The following is a 20,338-nucleotide window of genomic DNA, read 5'->3' on the forward strand; positions in this document are numbered from 1 at the left end:
TTTAACAAATAAAAAGCCATATTTATGTAGAAGTCAACCTGCAGAATATCTGCATGGCAACAGCACTGACTTAATCTTGATGATTAGTTGTGAAGGGACGGCAAGGACATGGACTCAGGGAACCTGTAGTGCTCAGACCCTTAAGTCAACTCTATGCATCTCAGGCCTATTTGTGCATGTGTGTGTGTCATCATGCCAAATAGGACACCGTCAAGGCTAGTCTGGAGATTGCGGTTGACACAGCCTGCTGCTCTCCGGCGTGAGCGCCTATTAGCACTTAAGACCGAGTCTCACTATATGCACACACAAACACGGCAAACTGGCCGTGATTACACCTGGCAGGTCAAACACTGTGGCAAACAGCTGAGCCTGTGCACTCGTCCTTGCGAGCGAACCAGACAAATGGCGAGAGAGAGCAACATATGCACTTGTTTCCATATGCATGCATTTAAAAGTGTGTCAGAAGTGATCCCACGCAAATCTGAGGGCTTTGCTTCCTTTTTGATTTCTACGCCCCTGTCAAAAGCTCAAGATGGAGGAATGGAAAGCGGGAGAGAGATCAAAGAGCGTCAGAAATCACACAGACGCAGGCGGGCTTGAAGAGAGCTAAAAAGGTGGAGGAGGAGATAGCAGGGCCGCAGAGAGAAACTGTACCAGTTAGATTGAAGTGTGAATCTCAACAGTGCGTCTCATCACCAAGATCTTCTCGGCATGTGTGTGTGTGTGTGTCTGCGTGTGTGTTTCATGTCATAAGGTGCCGATGACTGCCAGGCTCTGGGATATACAGCTGGTGTGTGGGCCTCATATCCCTCGCCACCCTGCTTGATACACAACTGACTTTAAAAGTTTTCCTTATTCATCCTTAAACTTTGTGCCTGAAATCCTTAACTAAAAGTCTCACTCATGCTCATTCCTGTGTGTCCTACACTGTTATGTTCTGCTGCAGCTTGAAGGGGGGCAGCTATCCTGTGCATGAGCACATCACCAAAAACAGCAGCAGAAGAAGAAAGCTCACACTTCCTCTGCCCTCACCTCTGATATAATACCAAGCAAGCAGAATAAATATGAATGAAAAAAGCTGAATAAAGTGCAGTGCACAAGACAGAAGAGAGGAATGCATCGTTGCTGCCGTCCCGAGGAGGGGAGGCAAGAGGCAATGACAAGTCAAGCAGCCAATTAAAGCCCTCCAGCAGCTCCATGTTTGTTATTATGAACTGAAAGCGTGATTTTGGTTTCTTTTCGAAGGGCACTCACTTAGGTTACTTTCTCATACACGTTACGGGGATCGCTGAAAAGAGGATGCTGCGCTGCGGCAGCCATAAACGCGTCGGACAGGAGCTCTTCATCACGAGTCACGGCGGGGTCTCGCAGTCCACCCTGACTCTTTTAGGGTTAATACATTTCTTTAAAAAAATATGCAGCGCAGAATCGCCATGTGGAAACCTCTCACGCCACAAAAAGTCCACCGCAATTAATAAGGTCATTATTGACGGGACTATATTTTTTGGACGTCTCTACGCATGGCACGTGAACGACACTGCAGTCGCGGGAGATGACCCCGATCACCAATGTCAGCCAAGCGTCAAGGGCTCGCATGAGGACTACAGAATGATATTCGGATAAAAGGCACCTCAATGTCATCGCTCTGCGCTGCCCTCCTCCCCTTCCTACTTGCCACAAGATATGACTGTGCATGTCACACACACACACACACACACACACACACACACACACACACACACACACACACACACACACACACACACACACACACACACACACACACACACACACACGTGCTGCTCGGTCACAGAAGCTGGCGGGTTAATCAGCAGCATCGTTTCCACAGGAATACATTGCAAAATATCACGTACCTGTTTATAGTTACGTGCGGCACTCACTGCATAATCCTCCTTCTTCAACTTGAACTTTTTCCTTCCCTCCAACCGAACCAGCCCGAAGCTACTTGACACTTGTTTATTGCATGCTTCTCTCTCGCTCTTTTTTCTTGTTTTGTTTGTTTGTTTTTGCCCTGACTATCCTGTCAAGCCGCTATTGAACGCGAAGTGAGATGACAGCACGAGGGGATGAGCTGATAGAGAGGGCAGGCAAGGAGCCTCCAGTTCAGCATCTCACCAAAATCGTGGAATCAAACGGAACCATCCGTTCAGCGCTGGTGGTCGTTACAGGCAAACAGTGCTGACTGGCAAAAAAAGGGGGGGAAAAGAAAAAAAGCAAACCCCCAAAATGGACCAAAACCGGATGAATACGGCTGTGCGCAAACGGCACGTCTTCCGTTGCTTCTCTTCGGACCCGAGAAACGGCGGGGCGAGCGGGCATGCTCTGAACACTGAACCACGGCCGATCGGTAAAGGCTGCGCGCAGCGGCACCCAGGGAGCGACCATTCACACACACGGTATAGAGAAATGACCGTGGCTCGCGGAGCGCGCGTTCACGGCCCAGCCAAAGTCAGTGGTCATTATCAGCGCATGCCGAAGAGTAATCCACAGTAGGCTGTTACAGCCACAGCTGCAGCACTACGAGATGAGATGCAGGGGATCAGCAGTGACAGCGATTAAACCATCTGAATCCCAAATGTTGAACTATGCTATGTTGAATAGCAGATCACAATTGAGGGCACTTCCTCTATTAATCTAAATCTATTTACATATTATTGTCACTTTAAAACATATTTAACATGGTGTAGGATTTATTCGAAAAATGCATATTCCACTCAGTATTAATATATGATTACTTGAGGACATAATGGGACAATTTCACGAGAGGCAGCGGCAGCAGCTACATTGCCACATGTATTTACAGCCTAACAAGCAAAAATTGAATCTCAGTGCATTTTTCAGGAAACTTACACATGCCCGCTTTTGGTGTTAGTGCCTTCTTTCCAGGGCCTGGTGCTCATTACAGTGGTCCTCAAGCATCTCTTTTTAAACAGTGCACCCACTGCACTGCAGGCTACTGTTCACATTAGCACACTGCCTAATGGGCTTTCTCCGTATTAGCAGCAATAGAAAGGTGCAATAATAGAAGCATGCAATTATGCACCATAACTAGGGAAAACATTGTTAACAGTTACCCTATTGCCTCTCACTCTCCGAGCTGTAAATGCATATTTCCCAATGGAGGTATGATAATAACGCCTGCTTATTTGAAAACACCTTGTAAGGAGAACCTTGTGGCTCTTTTGATAAAGATTTCATTTCAGAGGCATTTTTATGCATAACTGGGGATTGGCAGGGGACATAAACCTCCCACTTTCTGCTTTATTTATTTATTTATTTTACTCTTTCATTTTCTTCTTGTTTTTTGGCTTTGGCAATCCATCAACCTGCACACAACTGGTATATTGATTGGGACAAAGGTGTCCACTTATAGCGTAAGTAAAATTTAACAAAACTGCAAATGGGTTTGAATTCACAGATGGCTTGGTTGAATTCAGAGCGAAGGGTAAAAGGAACGAGGAAGGAATCACTGGATCTCTAGTGGGTAACACAGGTGCAGTACAAGATGAAAAATGCAGATGAGGGTAGGACGGCGTACTGAACCATTTTAAAGTCCCCAAGTGATAACCTAAAAAAAAAAAAAAAAATAGAAAGCTTTGACTTGGGCTCATGGTACCCATTCTTAATCATGCAGGTGCAGCTTTGTCCAGGGATTTTTATTTGTCTCATACTGTCCAATGTGGAGTTTTGTTTTCTTGAGGCTAATGAGCTTAGCTACATTAAGATATAGCAAGGCAGCACTAGTTTGTTGACAACAGTGTATGATTGCTTTCTATGGTTGCATCCACATCTTTGTTTCTTTAAAGTAAAAGACACAAACCAGAAGACCACATATTATCATAATGGTAAAAAAAAAAACCCAAAAAAACACAGAGGCACACCCCCACCTTTCCTTCTGATTTTGCAGGGTGTTAGTGTGGACTTAAAAGCAGTGATGTCAGCAGTATTAAATCAGTCCTTTCTATCCATCTGCACTTAAGTCCTTGCATATGGACACACCTAGAGATTAGCCCTAATATGTCCTATAATAGGCCAACACTTAGCCAGCGAGATGCAGAGACTGGCCAGTGAATAAACCCCAGATTAGATCAACCAGAAGCTAAAACCACACACTTGCTCACGAGCATTTTGCTCATGGTTTTTCTTTTTAATTCGAGCTTCTGCTTACGGCCCTGCCACAAAGCAGGATCAGTTGTGGAAATCCTCCATCCTCTTGTCTTTACTCGCTTCCAATTTTCTGTCAGTATTAAGTAAATTGGTCTTCCCCTACAAATCCAAACAATGAAGAGATATTGTTTCTAGTTTCTGAGTAAGCTAGTTTTTAAGTATTGTTGTTTTTTTAGTTAGTATTTAAAGTTGCACAAAATAAGTTAGTGTGAAAACCCGATTCTCGGTGGTTGTCTTGCCTAACTCTCGCCACGTAAACATCCTCCCTCATTTGGCCGCTCTCACACGTGTACGTATGCATACAGAGACATAAACACAGACAAGTTTGTGCAGCTCCTTTGCATATATACTCAACCTTAACCTCAACGTGACTAACCCCAAGCCTTCATCTCACTCCTAACTGTGACCCACATTCAATCTTAATGCTTTGCTGATAATGTCACAACTTCTGCCAAAAGGACCTCACTCCTGCACTCTAAAACACAAGCGTGAGCCTCGCATAGATTGACACAGACACAAACAAACACAGGCTACACTTGGCAACAAAACAACGGGCAATTAATCAAACACCTGTTGACGAAGCATGAATTAAGCCCGCAGAAATGCTAATTTTAGCAAATTGTCACGAACGACCTAAAAATAAATGCTAATTGTACCTAACATCTGTGTTTAATTGGCCATGATTATGAAAATTATTAAGAGTCTCACATTAGCAGCAGACAAGAGGCCAGACTGTCCATCCATTTATTAATTAAAAAAATGTTTAAAAATGTTTATTCTAATGTTATTCTAATGTAGACTATCTGAGATTAAATGGGACGAGATGTGTGGGTCCTTCTCAGGAAGGTTGGTGATCAATCCTAGAACGCGCACAAAGCAACAGTGTGTAGTGCATGCAGACACTGAGAAAGGCCTCAGCCACCCAGAAACTCCTTCTTTAATCTAAGACTAGTTAATGCCTTGCACACTTGCTGCAAACTGCCATCCTTAATCTCAAAAGGGGGTTGCACTGCATTTCGTAGCCTTTTCGGTACCTAGCCTTCTGTCCCATCCTTCTGCCTTACCCCGTAATTAGAAACAGTGAGGCACACAATCTGACCCGTGGATGAATGTGTTGCTTGAGACTTGCTCAAATGAGGAAAAAAATAATCCCGAGGCCAGTTGTCACATGCTATACGTGTAGATGAGTTAGTTGACCTTTCCCTATCATGAGCCAATATTAGCACAGGCTATTACAACCTATCAAAACTTAATGCTTATAGCCAATGCCCAGGGTCCATGAGCCTTACAGCGCTCTGACTGTGAATTGTGTTCCTAATGCTATCTCTGCTATTACAGACTGCATAGTGTCAGGGGTTCTATTTAACCTTGTGCAATGAGTTCTGTCCCATAGATATATCACCATCAGTCACATCTACATCCACAAGGGTTAACTCTCAATACGAACTGCATCTGTGCATGCGCCGGGTGAAAACGTGTGCCTTACAAACACAATGAAGAAGATGCATTGCACTGTTAATTATATAATCAATTTGATTAATTTTCAAAATGCAAATGAGCTAATTAAAGGACCTGAACTTATAGAATTACCACTGATTAGCTGGCTAAGCACTATTGCTGCCCTCTGGATAGACCCTTATTAAGCTATATTAACTGTGCCTTTCTCGATACAGCAGTAATATAGCTCATAAGTTATAACTATTCAAAACAGCATGAAAAGGATGAAGAAAACCTGATGAGCTCTGAGTTAACAAATATGAGAAAAAAGCAGCAGTAATGGGTGTTAGACACACAGTTTCTTTATCCAATTTGCGCTCAGAATAACCTTTTCTGCACAAAGTAAAGCTGGTTATTAAAGTCCATATTAACAGGCTTTTGGGCATTCCTTTCAGTCTGTTTCTCCAGCGCCTGTCTATTTGTTTGTCTCTTTAGTAACAAAAGGCTGTGACTTTGTATTTCTGCTCCCAACCATTTCTCTTTTTCTCTCATCTCACCCTCAATACCGCAAGTGCCACTGGGAGCTGGCTGATGTGAGGCAGTAACAGGTACATCGGGGACTTGGAGAGAATGGAAAGGAGCCCGTTCGGATTGGCACACAAGTCTGCTGTAATTACGTCGAGTAGCGGGGGGGGTGCAAATGAGCATATACTGTGTATTTGAGGAGCAGGCTATGCTGTTTTATGTTTGCATGTTTCATTATGTCCATGTGTGCACACATGTCTGCACATTCAAATGCGTGCCGGCGTGTTTTCGGGGGAAGCATTAGATCCATCAGCATGAGTCAAGAAGCTTACAGGCAGCTTACAGTGCAGCGGGGGGTTTGTGGCAGGGGGTACTGGAGAAGGAGGGGATGGTGGGTAAGACATGAGAGGAGGAGGGTGAGGAATGCTGGAGGGCTTACAGAGGAATAGGGCACAGCTGGTTTTTAATTGAGTCTCCCCCTCTACTTCACCATGTATATATGTGCGCATGAACACACACCCACTTATTTTTACTCAGCAATTTCCCATGATGGCTCAGAGAAACTAAACACTTCTGTGTGGCAGCAAACTGCATTCAAAGACCTCTGCAAGGGCTCACTTTTGGTTATATGACTGGTACATTTTTCCACCAATCAAGGCCTCTGACAGCTGCGTGCGCCCCTGAATTTTAGTGCTAAGTCTCAGCTCAAGGCGAAACAGCCTGCCTCCTGCCGAACATCAGCCTGTGATCTCAGCTGGGAGGACCTGGGGTTACACCCAAGTTCAACCTTTTTCTTTTTCCAGTGTTAATGACTAATTATGAGCTGGACCAGTTTAACGAAGATTCACTCTCGGCCAGTTATTTGCCAATTTGATTTCATTTCTAAGCTTGCTCGATAAACAATTTAGCACTATCGCACATTCGCATATAATAAATACATTCATTTCCTTTTCTATTACATACATAAGAAAAATATGCTGCTTAACGAAATATTTTGACAATATGAAACAGTGAGGTCTATTGCCTTAAGAAGAAACACAGTCATTATCTTCTAACATTGAATTTAAATGTAGTTAAGACTGAAATCTGTTTTAAAACAATGCCATTAAAAAAAAATATATATATATATATATATATATATATATATATATATATATATATATATATATATATATATATATATATATATATATATATATATATATATATATATATATATATACATATATATATATATATATATATAATCTCCATGAAAACAGTTTGCAGTTTTTATGAATCCAGATCTTGGATTCATAACTATAGTTAGAGGCAGCAGCTTAATCTAGTCCTAAGAAAACTAGCTAAACTGCTAAGTCAATATCTCAACATGAGCTGAGATACAGGATAAAATAAAACATTATTATCTCTACAGTTCGCACTCTGTTGCTTAGTCACCCTGGAAACCTTATACATTGTTTTCTTCACTGTGTCTGTTTGATTTTCTTTGTATATTCAAAATATATGTTTTCAACTTCTCATAAATACAGCTGCGCCTTTTTTTTCCAATCACTACTGATAAGAAACAGAAAGAAACTTATTTCATAAAAACATCAAAAAACATTACTTTTTGCTGTTGTCTGCTGTCAGACATGAATAATACCTGGCAATCTAAAACCCAATTTAAAAAAACACAGACCCGATTTTATTTACAATAAAGCGTAGAACATTGGTCAAATGTTTAGACATGTTTACTGTTTCATTAGCAGCTCATTTTGAATTTGATGGCAGCACCACATCTGAAAAAAAGTTGGGACAGGGGCAAACAAAAGGTTGGAAAAGTATGTGCATCTAATTAGGTTAATTGGCAACAGGTCGGTGACATGATTGGGTATATAAAAAAAAGAGCATCTTAGAGAGCTAGAGTTTCTCAGAAGTAAAGACACCAATCTGCAAAAGAAAAAAAAAATCTGTCTACAATATGAATCTAATGTTTCTTAAGAGTTTGGAAATTTCATCATGACATGATATCGTCAAAAGATTGTGAAAATCTGGATAAATCTCTGTGCACAAAGGAAAAGGCTGGAAATCAATACTGGACGTATTACGACACTTCATTAAAAACAGGCATGGTTCTGTCATGAAATGTCAGAACATTTCCAGAAATCAATGTCTGAGAAGAACACAGATCACTGTGGCACCCACAAATGCAGATTAAAGCTCGATCACGTAAAAAAGAAGCCATATGTGAACATGATCTACCGTCTTCTCTGGGACACAGCTCATTTATAATGGACCGAGACAAAGTCAAAAACTCTTCTGTTCTGAAATTTTAAATTCTTATTTGAAAATCATCAATGCCTCATGCTCCAGGTTAAAGATTAAGAAGAGAGGGATCGTTTGGCTTGTTATCACTGCTCGGTTCAAAAGCCTGCATCTCTGATTGTATAGGGGTGCATCTGTACCTATGGATTTGGCAGCTTGCACATCTGGAAAGGCACCATCAATGCTGAAAGGTATATACAGGTTTACACGCTCCCATCCAGACAGCATCTTTTTTCAGGGAAGACATTGGACATTTCAGCAGGATAATTGCTGTTAGAAGAAGAGGGGATGGTATAAAATACATTTTATGGTCTCATGTAATGATATGATATCTTTTTATGTTCTATTGTAAATAAAATGCTGCTTTTTACTGTTTTGTCTTTCTTAGATTTGCAAATCATTACATTCAGTTTTTATCTACATTGCTAACTCTTTTGGGGGTTGCGATTGTATACCAAAGCGTTGGCACATTGCGCTTTGTTGTGTCTGCACGAATAGACTGCACATCTGACACCCAAGAAACACCACAATGCAACATTTTCAGCCACTATTATTTCATATAAAAGACAAAGTTTGATCTTAGCTCACACACTGTGTGAAGAATCACATAGTGATATCAAGGTCCATGGTTCAAATCCACAGTGGAGCTACTACAAACACTGTGAAACAGCCATAAATGGCAGTAAATGTTACTCCGCAAAAATAAAAGTCTTTTTCTGCTCTCTGTGCAAACAGCTCAAATTTGTATTTCCATGATGCAACACAAGAACAAACAAACAGCGAGAACGTCTCTTTGTTTTGATGAGTTGTGAGAAAATATGTGGGATGTACAAGGGAAAGGGATTGGAGCACTAACTAGAACAGAGCTTTCCTCTAGATTGTATCAACAGAGTGATAACATATTTTCTGTTCCAATCCCAGAAACAAGCATAAAGCAAGATTAATGATACAAATCTTTCCCAACTTACTGTATAGTTAAAGCTCACTCATGTTTAGATGTTTATGCCTGGATGATGTAATGATGTGATGATCTAGACAATTATCTCTGCTTCCAGTGACTACACTGTTCATTTTTCACTCGTGTCTAGACAGTAATTGTTGACTTCCTATTAAAATAAATCCAATTTTATGCTTTTTATAGGTTCATTTTGAAATAATGAATGACCATGCTTTTAGCAGTATATGGGTAAACAAGGCAGCAGAACTAAAAAAAAAAAATCCAAACGGTGCATTAACGGACTGGAATGCTTTTTGTCGATGGTGTCCGCTTTATTCTTGACCACAACCGAATGCTATCAGGGCCCCCGTTTTGCACTCTGTCTGCATATACACGCAAATGCACACACGCACAGGCCCACAAAGATATGGTGATGAGCTCCTTCTGCTTTGTCTGCACTGCTCTTTCAAAGTGGAGCTGACGCCACATGACTGCCACCTCATTAGAGGCTTTAGGCCCTGAGCTAACAGGCCACAGAGACAGAGGGCCACGCCACGTTTGCTAATTATAATAATAACAATAACACTGCCTTAGGATGCTACTTGCTTTTCTTTTCAATTAATTTTATCAGATTCACTCAAGGGGAAAGAAGTGGAGGAGGCGGGGGTGGGTGGTGGTGTGCATGCATGTGTGTGTGTGTGTTTGTTTGGGGGGGGGGGGGGGGGGGGGTTTCAGCCACAGCACACTTGCTCTATAGGTGGGAAATGATGTGTTTATTCTACACACTTGGCCTGATGACAGGCTGTATAATTGCTGCCAAATAACAATAGTTAACCTGTTTTTGAATAAAAATCGTTAATGCCTGACGATGCTGCTGATGTGACTGATATTGCTTGCTAGCAACAGTTGGTGATAGTTTCACCCGTGGTAATGCTTCGACAAAGTTGCAGAGACGTGGCATGCAGAGGACCCCTTTAGCCCCATGAGACAGCTGATGTTTGCTCAAGACTTGTTTCGAGGTACACTGAAGCGACTGCACAGGAGGGAGGGGGGCTGGACGGCAATAAACAGATGTTTCTAAAGTGAAGCTGTGGCCATCTTTGAGATATTGCTTTTGATACTCCTCAACTTTCACCTGGATCAGAGTTCAGCCTCTGCTATTTCATGTTATTATGTCTGGAATGGATAGCAGTTATCTGCAGGTGCCTCCTCGACACAGATACCGCGCAGCTCCTAAAATCAGTACATCGGTATAAAAATACACACTGAATCATAGTCAGGTTGTGTTGTGATAATGTATTCAGATATGATATGTGTGTCTTGGAGAGATGTATAATTTATTTTGACACTTTTGTCTGCCATATTACCATTTCCTGGCACATTCTGCAACAAACGGGGTAAAACACTATTTTCACTCTGCCAAGGTGAGATTTCAAAACAACAGCAAAAACTCCAGGAGCATATGCTGCCTTCATTCTCTTATTGTACAGAACTGGCTTCAAAGACAGCTCACAATGTTGCAATGTTGATTAGTGCAGGGTTAAAGATAGGCCTGACAGAATTAAACTAATTACAATGAAACAAAATGCTCTTTTTTAAGCAAATCTGCAGTCATCTGATATATAGGCTGCTCTGTGTCAGTTTTCTTGCAACTGTTCCAAAGCATCAACGCTACAGTTTTTAGTTCAACTCCAGTTGGATTTAACGTAAATGCACGTCAGCTATAAACATCATATTAGAATTTCTTTTAAGATCAGACCTTAATGAAAATGCTTGGTTACATCATCCATCCATCTATCCATCCAGATCTGTGTCACAGGGCTGTTGGAGCCTATCCCAGCTGTCATATGGTGAGAGGTGGGATATACCCTGGAAGGGTTGCCAATCTATCGCAGGGCTAACACATAGAGACAACCATTCACACTCACCTTCACACCCACTGCCAATTTAGAATCACCAATTAACCTAATCCATGCATTTCTTTGGATTGTGGGAGGAATCTGTGGGACCCAGAGGGAACCAAGAGTGGCATAGGGAGAGAATGCCCTTCCAGCCAGTGGATTCAAACCTGGAGCTTTTTGGTTATGAATCAACAGTACTAATCACCACATAACTGCACTAAACCACTGCACTGGGTGTTTGCAAATTAAGCTGAGTTACAATTTGTGTACATTCAGTCAAATCTCCCAGCATATTTCAAACTCAATTTACACTGTGTAATGTGGGAGGAGTCCCAGGAGACCCCTCCCACCCTGCCTCTAAACAGTAAAATTTGTATAGTCAGGGGTTAAAGTGGATTCAGCAGGTGGAGGAACCCTAAAATTGGTTGCAATGGCTCAGTGTGGGGAAAAGAATCATAACTCACAATAATTTATTTCGAGAGCTCCAGTAGATTTTCTTAATGTGCAGGCTGTGATCAGTTGACCTGCTGCTCTTTGTGGCTGTAGACCACTTAATTAAACCAGATGTCAGCAGATGTTTCATTGGTTGTCCATCCTCTACACTGACAGTACACTCTTTATCCTGTGTTTTTTCTAAACGGTATAAAGTTAGTGAATGGATCTCAGCATTTTCAGATAGAATTCATGAGTCTCTGCTACAATTGATGTGACCTAAGTCTGACCATGCAACCACAGCCACTGGGCACCATTCACACACTGTTCTTTGCTTTAAATCCATCACAGTACAGGAAACTAACCAGTTCATCCTTCACTAAAATGCAACCTTTAAATAACAGTTAGTCTACCTCTGTTTGTTTTTCAGCATGTTTCACAATATAAAAAAACATAATGTCAGATGCACAATATCGGATTTAAAATGAGATATTGAGGACTTACATAAGCTTTACAATTACAGTTGATCAAACAGCAGTCCTTACCTTTAAATTTACCCTCTCTTCTTCTTTCTTATCTTTCTCCATCTCTGAGTGAAGTTAGCTCTCCTTCTTTTCTCCCCCTGTGAAATACAGCAGCTGGACCTTTAGCTAGCAACACACTGTGCGACAAACTGCTCACAAACAGTCTCTGTGTTTGCTGATGTTTGTTGAACTGATAGAAACGTTGCATTTGAAATTACCTGCTACTAAAAAAGTCACTCCCTTTATGCTCCTCTTCCGTAGGGGTAGCTAGATGCGGAAGTACCGCAACCACAACTATGTATGTAGTCGTTGTGGCAAAAAACCCCAAACCAAAACAAACAAACAACAAAAACAAAAAAAGCCGTCCCACGTTTAACCCCCGACTTTGACAATCGTCATCTCTTTTTATGCGAACAGGACTTCCTTCCATGTGTTTCATATCGCTTTGATGTTTGGAGGCTCCTAGTGACGAAATAATAACTCGACCCAAACACAAAAGTAACGAGTCTGTTTTGAAAATGTAAGGAGTAGAAAGTAGAGATATTTGTTTAAACGTGTATGGAGTAAAAGGAAAAAAGTGGTCAGAAGAAAAAACACTTAAGTAAAGTATAAATAACTGAAAATTGTACTTAAGTACAGTAACAAATTATTGGTACATGCCTGGTACTCTGCTCAGGACCAAGCACATCCTTACATAGTTCTGAAAACACAACACTGGCTAAACAAAATCACCTTAAGCAATTAAAGGAGCTCATCACAATGATTAACATTATAATTTTTCCATGAATTCCAGACAGTTCTAAAACATTTTTTAAAATTTACCAGTACCAAATGAAATATGTTCTATTTGTGCTAAATGTGAAATAAGTCATATTACTTTCAAACTGCTGCTTCCATTTGTTCAAACTGAAAACATCAGAGCACGTCAGCATGCTCAGACTGTCTGAAAATACCCTCAGACTCCCGAGGCATGCAAACAAACATAAAACATGACACCGGGGTTCAAAAGGCATCAGCCAGTGTCTTGGAAATATTTACTGACCATCACCAGCTAGCTCAGCATTAACCTCAGAGACTGGATGATGCACTCCGGGATTCTTGCAGTTCAAACACCCTCAAGCTCTTAACTAAACCGACCCATTCCTGAATTCCCGGTGAGTCTGCAACATATAACTAAATCAGCTTTGAAGTTACCTGAAGACAGTTTCCTTTCACCTCCAAAACCTTGAGCAAACTGAACTTGTGCCACTTCAGCCAGTCAAATGAACGCAAACAGAATGGTTAAAGTGGATAAATGAATAACTTGGTATGTGTGTTTCTTTTTTTTTTTTTCTTATCATGATGGTTTGCACCTTCCACAGGAAAGTAAAACCATTTGGAAGAAGGACCCTCTCGAAAAAGATATAAAGGTTTCCCAAGCAACCACACTCATCATTACTGACAAGTGAAGGACTAATAACACGTAAAGTCGCATTAACCAGTACTGAACACATTAGTAACAACTTGATGAGCCACGAAGGTTGCTGCTCAGGATCACAAACTAGTTTTAATCACATCACAGTTCAATAGTTTATTCAGCAGAATCACGTATTCCTTATATAGAAGGCTGTCTATAATATAACATTATCTCTACTCTTTTGTATATTTTTGACAGTTGTGCCAAAGCAGAACTACCAATCCATGCATTTTCTTCCACTTATCTAATAATAACAATAATAATAATAATAATAGTTATTATTATTGTCATTGTTATATTATTATAAAAACAAACAATACTAAACACTGTCTCAAGTGATTAAAAGCATTCTCAAGTAGGATGTTGATTAATGGAAAACCAAGATGACACATTCATTTGACGGACCCAAGAAAGGAGAGAGGGACAAGAAAAAATATTGTGAGGGACAAAAGCTATAATTAAGTAAATTAAACCTCTCTTATTTGCATGATCTCAATTAATGTGCAGTCCATGTAACTGCAACAGGCACACACCAGAAATCAAATTAGCAGAGATGAGACAGCATCTGTCTTTGGCTCCCATGTCCCTCTGGACTGGAAAGGATGGCAGGACCGGCTCCAAACAGCCCATTGTTTTCACAAGAGCTTGATGAATGGGTGGGTGACAGAATGCTGTATGTCAGTCACAGAGACAAACTTACTCTGTTTAAACACAGGACAGCATACATATGAGAGAACGAGATGGTGATTTAATTAACTGCCACACTGTCAGCTATGAAAGTACTTGTGGTAATGCAAGAGTCTGATCCTGTTTTTTTTCTCTGAAAGAGAGCAATTTGGCAAATAAGACACAAAAGATCCCACAGGCAAAGAGCGCTATTGTTATTTGAGAACAAACTTTATCTTTATAGACTTGTTCTGTTTATTCCAATTTAGAAATCTGGCACGATCATTTTATTCTCATATAGAACGATGGTTTTCATATTAAACTCGCTTCCATCCATACATCCATCAACCTACTTGGGGGTAGGATGTCTGGAGCATACCCAAGCTGACAAGCTATGGAAATTCAAGTACAAAAATCTGAACGCTTAAGTAGGTGGCTTTTCAGCCACGGTGACTGACAGGCATCTCCAGCACATTTATCTGAAGTTCAACTGTAAACTGAGACAGATGGAATTACAAAAAAGTGTTTGTGTTCATATTTTTGTATGTGTGAATGTGCTCGCAGTTATGGATGCATCGTATAACTAGTCACTGCAAACTCTTTTGCAAGCCAATTTATGAACCTTGGCAATAATACCAATTTATGTACCTGAACAATGGCCCTTGTTTGGGTTCTCATTACTGCTCACACACACACACACACACACACACACACACACACACACACACACACACACACACACACACACACACACACACACACACACACACACACACTTTGTGCTTGCTTATATTGCTGCATGACTGGTGCTGAATTTAGCAGGTCTTACCTTCATGGAAATAGGCCAATTTTCTTTGTGAAGTATCTTGTGACTTCTGTGAAGGAGAAGATGGAGATTCCTTCTAGTTCCAGCTTGGCCAGTAAACGGTGCGTGTCTCCTCCCATCAATCACAGAGCTGCACTAACAGACAGCTGGCTGCCTAATATACACCTCCATTAGGAGTATCTCCTCCTCACCGAAAATCACTGGAATCTCAGTAGATACTGCAAGTATATGGAGCACTTGTCCTGAGGCGCATTGGCCTACCTTTCCAGCTGAGGTGTGAATGAGTGTCAGGCTTTCAGTTAACACAAACACTGGCAACTAACATCAGTGGCAGCAGCGAATCGCATACACAGCTGCCAATGATAGTTGAAGACAAATGAACCCGACAGCCTGAATTTTTATTTTAATGTCAAAAACTCTAGAGACAAAAATCTATGTTTGCAACAAGCCACAGAATACTCACTGCAGTTTTACTGACTTATCCACTATTTACTCTTGCTTTGCGTAACTTAATACTGATGTTTTTAATCATGTACACTATGGTATGCACATGAAAGGCTAAACTAAACTGTAGCACGGCACCTTTCTGTTTACCTCCACAATGTAGTACAATGGCTTAGTATTAGTTTTAGACACCCTAAATCCCTCCCCCTCTGTCATTAGTAGTTTTTTTCTTCTTAATCATTTATTTTTTAAAATAAGGCTATTATTAGTAGTTTTTATTTTAGGCTTAAAAGAAGCATGCTTTTCATTTCCGCTCAGCAACTATGGATTTTGGCACCTATAAATACAACTCTACATTTTATTATTTGTAGCTACTGTTAGAAAATTAGTTAGCATTAGGGTCACGCTGATGATGATGGGTTAGGGTTAACCTAAGGGTCTCAAACTCTTGTATGAAATAAGGTGCATTTGGCGTTACTGGGCAAGCTGGACTTGTTAAGAATTCTACCTCGCTTTAAATACACACTTAACCACCCTCTGGTGTTTGTGTGCTTTCAGTATTACATCATTTATATTAAAAAAACCCAAAAATGTATTCAATGTAAAATTTCCCCATTAAAGTGTCTAATCTTAAATATTTTGCTAATTTTCTACTTACAACATCCCACATTATTCATTAGTTTTCAAAACAAACTAAATCTGAAATTGTATTCGATGTAAAGGTGTACCTCTGGGGAAACTGAATAAATACTGCATAATGATGTGCGCTGTTACTGTGTTATTTGTACACACAACAAAACACACAAAGTAAAACATGCTCATAAAGCTTAATTAATATGCTTGTTACCCCACACAGATACAAAGACCTGTTGGATCCACACAGCTGGATCAATACTCCCACGCAACTCATTTGGTATTAAGTCATCAAAACAATATCAGCAATTTTGTTTTAGAAATGCAATATGCTATATGTGTGGGGATGCATCTCTTTTAAACTTTAAACTGTAGACTTGTGCCTTATTTGGATCAAAATAGCCCTCTGTCACATGACCCAGCCCACGCTTGTCACATCACTGTAAGAGACCGTGGTGGATCATTTTACATAGCTTATCATTTTGTACACAAATCCTTTCTATGGTGTTGAAAGTATCAGTAAAAAGCGTGACTAAAAATAAAAACAAAAACAGCACCACTCATCTCCGTCAGCTACAGTAGCTGCAGTTAATTAAAGACATCCTCAATCCACAGCTTCAATTGGTTTGATTGCGATAGCCCTTGTGGTAGAAATTATGTATGTTTAAGATGCTCTCATGCACATCATCTCCACATGTGGAGAATTCCAGACCTTGACAGAGATATTGTGCCTAGTTACAGTTGCTAAGATAGGACTGAAAGGCTGCTCAGTGAGTGAACGGTCAGATGCAGAAAGACAAAGAGATGTGTATTGACTGTCACACCTCAGCCATATCAAACAACCATTATTACTATTTCATATAAAATAAAGACACAGAAAAAGGAAACAAACAGCAATTTCATTGCCGTGCTTATGAAGTGCGCACTTTGTGAGAAGACACAATGAACACTCAGTCAATCAATACTTCCCCTCTCTTCCTGCTGTCTCTCAGTAACATATTGGAAATGGAGTTAGAAAGATTGATTCTGTACACAGCGCTACAGGCCAAAGGAAAATTAAATGAAAATGTAAATGAAGACTGCTGTGTTTGATGTGTTTTCTCCCTCAACTTGTTACCCTTCTTTCAGGCCTTTGCCATAGCTATTTGGTTTTTGGTTAAATCACTGTGTGCCTTTATGAATAAATTCACATAAAGGTAGAAAGAGGAGAGGTCAAACTGAAGGTAGGGGGTCAGATCAAGATTGTTATCATTATTAAACATTAAGCAATGCCAGTCCTGTGCTGCTGCTAGGAAGAGAGCACAAGTAGCAGCCATCGATTTAGGAGAGGAGGATATGGCTGACAGCACAAAAGAGGAGGAAAAACTTCACAGAAAGGTCAGAAAGCTATTTCAGAAATGGGAAAAAAAAGAAGAAAAAAAACATGTATCTGCCACGCAAACTTCCACCGGCACACAAACATCTACATAGACACAAAAGAAAACAAACACAATCACCTTGCCTCAGGGTTAAGGGAAACTGTTCTTCACCTCTGTACAGCCACTCCAGTTGTCAGAAATGGCTTTGAGCTAGTAATGAAAAACTTTAAATCCAAGGAACCTGTTTGGAGTGGTTAAATGTCTGAGCCATACGGCTGTGTACCATTTTATTTTTAGAGAAAATGCTAAATGTTCATGCTCATTCGATGTGTATCCATGATGTTGATGTGACAAAATAAAAAATGTTCTATCACACGTTTGAGGATGTTGCTATCGGGGGAAAATTACATTTAAGAGTTATCCATGTCTGCAGGTCCTCCACAATGGCCCAGTTAAAACAGACTCTTGAAATCTTGAAGCAGTCAAGTTAATTTCCGTCACTTTTGCGATTAAAATATAATTTTATTAAAAATATATTATGAAAATGGAGAAAAAATGTTTCTAGTCTTTGCTTAAAAAAGTGAGATTAAAAAGCAGGTGGAATAACTACAAGAGTTTAACAGCTGAACAGCTGAACTTTGAGCCAGCTGCTAACATCACCATGCCAACATGCTCCTACTGTCAGCGCTAACATATTGATGTTTAGCAATTATAATGCTCATGCCTAACATTGCCTAATCAGCTGTAAATAGCACATTAAATCCATTTGATTCCACACGCTACTTGCCAACAAATTCCCGCTAAAAATCACAGCCAATAGCCCAACGTTGCCCTCTCTCGAGTCGTGTCACTAGCGTGGCTGAAAATTCATAGCTGGGATATTGTAAGGATCGGAAGTGCACTTCGGAAGACACAAAATGTCATGCTACCCATGCAATCTGCAGCGGAAAATCTCTATTCTGATTCAGATGACATTTTGAATGTAACCTTCTCAAACTTTACCAATTCATGCTTCTTATTGCAGGCTGAGACAGTTTCATTTGGTTTAGCACATTAACATTTTACAGGTAGATTCACTTTGACTAATCCTCATAATATGGTCTGTGGCAGGTCTTCTGCAAGCACCTCCACATCCTGTTCTACAAGAAGTGAGATCTACGGATGACAGTCTGTTATAATACCTCATATGAAGGTGTTGTTTGTCTAGATTAAAACCCCTCAGTATTGTATTGTAAGAATCCCATCTTCTATTCTAAACCTGTATAATCCCCGGAGGAAGGTGACAGGCCTATAATGGTGGAGCACAGATCCCCAGCATTGATGTATACAATAGTGTTAACCTCACACATCTCTATTAGTGTGCCCACTGACACAAGCATTACAATCCCCCATGGGAAGTCAACTAAGATAAACAGTGGAGGGTAGCAGACCCGACGCTCATGCTTCAAATATAGCCACTCATTTTTCAAAGCACAGCAGGTGGCGATACTTCAAATGTGATAGGGCATCTGTCTAGTTTTGACTTAGTTGCATTTAATCTCGTGGTTATTCCGCGGAAACATGCTGCATAACGAAAACGGGAAAACAAAAACAACAACAAATGAACACAAAAGCGTATTGCAAGGGAGCACTGCATGCTATAAAATGTGCATCAAGCACGTCTGTCAGAGGGAGAGGGCGAGTGTAGCCGATGTTTTTTGGAGTCTGTAGGGAGGCATAAAGACTTTGATATGCAGCAGTGACACACATTAGTTATGTGTGCACACATTTGCATGTGCTATGTGTGCACTTGTGCGAATGCGGTGGCTGTGTGGGTGATCGTGCCTTTGACTGTGACACAAACCTGTGCATCTGTGTGGGGGCCTTGAGTGTTGGAAAATTGGCCTAACATCTGTGAGGATGTAAGACAACTTATATCCATGGCGGGGACATGGAGGAGATCATAAAAGCCCGGGGGGGGGGGGGGGGGGGGGGGGGTTCTGGTTGAGTCCAGACCTCCCGCTGGTAGGGGGGGGGGAGGGATGGGGAGGATCAGAGAGGAGTTTGGGACTCTTTTTGTAGGGCTGTGGGCCACAAATGAGCAGGGTGGAGCAGAAGGAAGCAGGGATATGGTTTTTCCGAACATATAAATGCTTCCCTCCCTCATACACCAGCTTCTCTCTCTCTGATTTCCACTGGCTTATCCACAGTATTTCAGGCAAGAAAAAAGGGGTGTTTGTGTGTGTGTTGGAGCTGGGCAGGGGATGGGTTCTGCCTTATTTGCTAATATGATCCAGCCCAACAGAAGGCAAATCACATTCTGTGGGGGTGTCTCCTGTTCCCACTGCAGATTTTTTACACTTTGTGCCACTCGACAATAAATCACGCCACTCCCCCCCACCCCCCCACCCAGAAGGGTTGGACATGCCACCACTGGCAACTAAAACAAGCACCACTCATTCTGATTTATTCCTCCCATCGCAAGGAGGAGAAGAGGAGGTGCTAACAGGGTCCCAGGGAATGGTGAGCAGAAGGAGCTTGCTTGCTTTCATGTGTGCTTGTTCAGATGCTCGAGCATGCCTCCTTAAACTGCGTATAAATGAGAAGCAAGAACGAGAAAAGGAGGATAAATGGACAGCATTGCTGACCACCCTGATATCGTTTTTATTGCCCCAAAAGACAACTGCTATCTAAGTTTGGCATTCAAGTTTTGAGTCTGGCTCTGTGC

At 41.0% G+C, this 20,338-nt stretch overlaps 1 protein-coding gene across 1 annotated transcript in view; it reads right to left on the reverse strand.

Annotated features, from left to right (window-relative positions):
- Positions 1 to 2,444, reverse strand: part of tenm2a (teneurin transmembrane protein 2a) — a 226,381-nt gene extending 223,937 nt beyond the window's left edge. Inside the window, exon 1 of the mRNA XM_080900423.1 lies at positions 1,875 to 2,444. The gene's annotated coding sequence lies outside the window, so the exon portion shown is untranslated. The remainder of the gene's footprint in view (positions 1 to 1,874) is intronic.
- Between the last annotated feature and the right edge of the window lie 17,894 nt (positions 2,445 to 20,338).

The sequence above is a fragment of the Rhamphochromis sp. 'chilingali' genome (assembly GCF_963969265.1).
Source record: "Rhamphochromis sp. 'chilingali' genome assembly, chromosome: 13".
NCBI lineage: Eukaryota > Metazoa > Chordata > Actinopteri > Cichliformes > Cichlidae > Rhamphochromis > Rhamphochromis sp. 'chilingali'.